Source organism: Vulpes lagopus, chromosome X (genome assembly GCF_018345385.1).
Source record: "Vulpes lagopus strain Blue_001 chromosome X, ASM1834538v1, whole genome shotgun sequence".
Taxonomy (NCBI): domain Eukaryota; kingdom Metazoa; phylum Chordata; class Mammalia; order Carnivora; family Canidae; genus Vulpes; species Vulpes lagopus.
Window position 1 is genome coordinate 76,481,084 of NC_054848.1, and position 5,244 is coordinate 76,486,327.

Sequence of the window (5,244 nt, forward strand, 5' to 3'; positions counted from 1 at the left end):
CTACCTCTTTTTTTCTGGAGAGCTGAACTATGGCTTCCCCCACTCCACTACCACTAACTTTTTATTTTGAAAAGTTCAAACCTGCAAAGTATTTCAAATATAATGAAGTGAATGCCTATATACTCTTAATCCCTTCACCTAGATTAGATTCACCAATCAACATTTTGCCAATTGCCTTCTCTCTCGTGCTATATATTTATTTTCTTTTTCACTGCTGAACTATTTTAAAGTTAATCATAAACATCAGGGCAGCCCGGGTGGCTCAGCGGTTTAGTGCCGCCTTGGGTGCAGGGCCTGATCCTGGGGACCCAGGATCGAGTCCCATGTCAGGTTCCCTGCATGGAGCATGCTTCTCCCTCTGCCTGTCTCTCTCTCTCTCTCTCTCTCTCTCTCTCTCTCTCTCACTCTCTGTCTCTCATGAATAAATAAATAAAATCTTTAAAAAAAATCATAAACATCATAAAACTTAAGCATTTTATCTCCTAACAATAAAGACAGTCTCCGGGCAGCCCCAGTGGCGCAGCGCTTTGGCGCCGCCTGCAACCCAGGGCGTGATTCTGGAGACCCAAGATGGAGTCCCGCATCGGGCTCCCTGCATGGGGCCTGCTTCTCCCTCAGCCTGTGTCTCTGCCTGCCTCTCTCTCTCTGAATGAATGAATAAATAAATCTTTAAAATAAATAAATAAATAAATAAATAAATAAATAAATAAATAAATAAATAAAATAAAGACAGTCTCCTAAATAAGCACAATACAATGATCGTATTCAGGAAATTTAACATTGACGTAATACCATTTTCTTATCTACTATCCTTATTCAAACATTGTATTTAGTTGCTGTCTTTTAATCTCTTCTAATCTAGAATAGTTCTCTTGCCTTCTTTCTTTCATGGCATTGACATTTTGGTGAGAATGTGGAGCAACTGAAATTCTCACACATTGTATGAGAACAAAATGTTACAACCAATTTGAAAAATTGTTGGCAATTTCACATAAAATCAAGCAGTTGCCTTTTCTTTGCCCCAGCCAACTCTACTCCTAGATACCTACCCAAGAGAAATAAGAACACATACGCAAAAAAATTATACATCTTTATAGCAGCTATAATTATAATAGACCAAAAAAATGGAAACAACTCAAATGTCTAAAACATTTGGTTATTTTGGATAATAATTAGGATAAACAAATTGTATATTCACACTATGAAAAAGGACAGGAAACTTTTTGGAGTGATGGAAACCTTTTTGGAGCAATGGAAATTGTATATACTTAAAGTCTCTGCCTTTCACTGTATGTACATTTTACCTCACTTTTTTTTTAAAGAGTATAAATCAGAATAGATGCATCATAAAGGCAAGAATTTTCTTTTGTTCACTGCTTTGTCTCAAGGCCTAGCCAAGGGCCAGTGCACTTCCGCAGTTCAATAAACAACAGGGGGAGGTAGGTGGGGGGGGGGGAAGAAGCAGACCTTGGAAATCTACATCAGTGGCTGTCAAATGTGTAATGTAGACTTTACTTTGACTTTCAACCCTAGATGTACAGATATGCCTTGTATCTGAAACCTTATATTATTAATCCACTTCCTAGGTTTCTAAGAATCCTTTTGATCAATTACAAGTGTTCTGAAATTTTTTTTTTTTGATTTTTATTTATTTATGATAGTCACAGAGAGAGAGAAAGAGGCAGAGACACAGGCAGAGGGAGAAGCAGGCTCCATGCACCGGGAGCCCGACGTGGGATTCGATCCCGGGTCTCCAGGATCGCGCCCTGGGCCAAAGGCAGGCGCCAAACCGCTGCGCCACCCAGGGATCCCAAGTGTTCTGAAATTTAAGAAAATGCCTATTTCAACAAAAGGTTTTCTGACTCTAAATCTAGGGACACCTTGGTAGCTCAGCTTGTGCCTTTGGCTCAGGACACCTTGGTGGCTCAGCTTGTGCCTTTGGCTCAGGGCGTGATCCCAGTTCCAGGATCGATTCCTACATTGGGCTCCCCAGGGGAGTCTGCTTCTCCCTCTGCCTATGTCTCTGCCTCTCTGTGTCTCATGAATAAATAAATAAAATCTTTTTAAAAAATAAAAGTAAATCAACCTAGTTTTTTCATACTGCCTCCACTTTACATGGTGAGCCTCCAGGATTAAGGGATAAACTGGTTAAGTGATGAGTATGTGTCTTAGCAGGATTACATCCATATAGTTGGATAACATTTATCTTAGCACATGTGGCCAGTATCATCAGAGAGTTGAATATAGAGTCTCAGGAGAAAAGTCTGGGGTGGATAAACTGATTTTGGCTAGCACAGTCTTTTTTTTTTTTTTTTTTTTTAGCACAGTCTTATACACAGTAAGCATCCAGTGAATATTTGTTGAATGAGTAGATAAGTGAAATGTAAATTTGGGAGCTCTGGTAAATACAACTGAGGGTATATATCCTGCCAGTATTTATTATAGAAAAATACTATACTTGTGTATTTTTTAAGATTTTATTTATTTTTCATGAGAGACACACAGAGAGAGAGGCAGAGACATAGGCAGAGGGAGAAGCAATCTTCCTGTGGGGAGCCTGATGCAGGACTCAATCCCAAGACCCCAGGATCATGCCCTGAGCCAAAAGCAGCGGCTCGACCACTGAGCCACCCAGGTGTCCATATACTTGTGTATTTTTAATAGCAGAATTAGGAATGAGTTTCGTAATGTCCTTTGAAAATTATGTTTATTGCTATTTTATTTTTGAAATAATAATATCACTTTGTAGGAGAATATTTAGATAGTAGTTATAAAATGCCACCTTGTGACCAAAGACAGAAACACACACACACACACACCAAAAAAAAAAAAAAAAACAAAGACAGAAGCACACCATTTCTCACAAGGTAGAGTGGCACCCAGGTAGCATAGAGCCTGGAAAACTCCTCAGCTAGTACCCTCAGAGGTCTGACACTTACACCAGGTTCTTCTCAGAAGTAAGATGGAACAGAAAGCAAACAAGGAACTGGAAGAGCCAACAGTCCCTATCTCAGCTAAAGAGATAGGAGAAATGGTATTATACTACTTTCACCTTTATGTATGAATTATACAAACACTACACGGAGCACCTGGGTGGCTCAGTCAGTTAAGTTTCTGCCTTCAGCTCAGGTCATGATCCCAGGGTCCTGGGATGGAGACTTGTGTTGGGCTCCCTGCTCAGTGGGGAGTTGGCTTCTCCTCCCCCTTCCCTCCACTCATGTTCTCTTTCTCACTCTCACTCTCAAATAAATAAAATCTTTATGGAAAAACTCAACATGTTCATTAAAAAGTTAAAACTGGATATACAGGAAAGATAAAGATGAATTTATAAATTTCCCATAATAATACCATTTAGAAATATTCACTTCAAATCGTTTGATATTTCTCTTTACCTTGTGTGTGTGTGTGTGTGTGTGTGTGTGTGTGTGTATGTGTGTTGCAGCTGGCTTTCTCATGAAACAGTATAATGATCAGAAACGGCTTTCCATGTCAATGAGATGTTTCTACATCATATTTTGTAATTCATGAAAGTAAGATTTTCTTCATGATTTCAAATTTTCAGGCAGATAACTAAATAAATTGGAAATTTAGAAGGAATTTGTTTCTTATCTTACAATACACAAAAGGGACCAGAGTGCATAAATGCTGTAAATGTATATAGAATTCAATTATTTCTGGAGTGCCTAGGTGGCTCAGTCAGTTAAGTGTCTGCCTTTGGATCAAGTCATGATCCTGGAGTCCCACAATGAGCTCCGGGGGATCTGCTTCTCACCCCACTTGTGCTCTCTGTGTCTCAAATATATAAATAAATCTTTGAAAAAAAGAATTATTTTAGAATTTCAAATGAATGACAGTTATTCCATTTAGTTTATGTACCATTTGCTTATGCAAGGGATAAGGTTGAATGAAAGAAATGAGAATAGACTTTTCCTTTGGAAGGGTGATATGGAATCAAGGAAGCATATTTGAGTAACTTTCATATTTGAGTATTATCTCAGCATAACCTGATGATGATAATGATGAATGATGATGATGATGATGGCACTGTTGATAATGATGATCAAAGATCTAACATTCTCTGAGGGTCTATTGCATGCCAGGAATTTTATATAGTCTTCTGCATTTACTTCCAACAATGGTCTTAAGGGTTTATGTAGGGTTACACTTATTTTAGAGATGAATGAATCTGGGCTCATACTTCTTATAAGCAGAGAATCCAATTCCAGCCATATTGCTTTCACATTATATTGGCTTCACTCTTTCAGATGATGGGTTCCCAGGACTTGCCTACTGATCCTTAGGAATCTTTACAGTATGTGGCCTGTGCCCAACAGGAATCCATTGAATATTCACTCAATACCATCCTTTGATGATGATGATGATGATGATGGTGATAATTATGATGATGATAAGAGCAATGATAATGGTGGAGAGGACATTTTCTCTTTGATCTAAGAGTTCTATTTCCAGGGAGCCCATAAATGGCTCAGTTTCAAAGATAGTAGGTGTCCTCCAAGAAAAAAAGATAAGTGATTTATGCAATGTTGCATGCTATAAGGGGAAGAGCCCAGATTGAAACCCAAGTTATTATGGTTCTAAGGCCATACCCTTAACCACTCTGCCTTCCTAAACCCAAGAATTTGAATTTTATCTTCACCTTATTGCCCAACCAGTCTTTTAGGATATCAAAAAAAAAAAGTGGTAATAATTCCTCAGATGAGAAACCTAAAGATAAAGGATCACAATTGCTTCCTCCAACATCAATGCCTTTAAAAGCATCTTCATACCAATTCACAGCTTGACTGCCCTGGCCCCAAGTTAGGGGCTGGGTCTGCAGTGCAAGGGTGTTGTTCAAACAGAAGGTGACACCCCATTTCTCCTAAACTGTAGGACCATATGCTTTTGCATGCTTCCTTTACCTGGGGTTTCCTATATCCCTGAGCCTGGGCTCATGCAGACATCAGAAGTACTGCACCAGGCACACACAGAGCTAAAGTTATTGCAGAACCACACCAACACGCCCAGACACAACAGAGGCCCTTCTGGGAGTCTAAGCAAGGTAGGTGGGAGAGTGATGAGGGAGGTCTTGTCTGAGATGTCCCCATTTTCACTTCAATTGCTTTGAGGGCTACTTCATTGGACTTGAGGGGCAACCTCTTCTGCTTTATCTCCAAGTTACCTGGTCAGACCCAGATCAGACAATTGCTTAGCCAAAGACTGTCATGACCAATGTTTCCAGTTAGG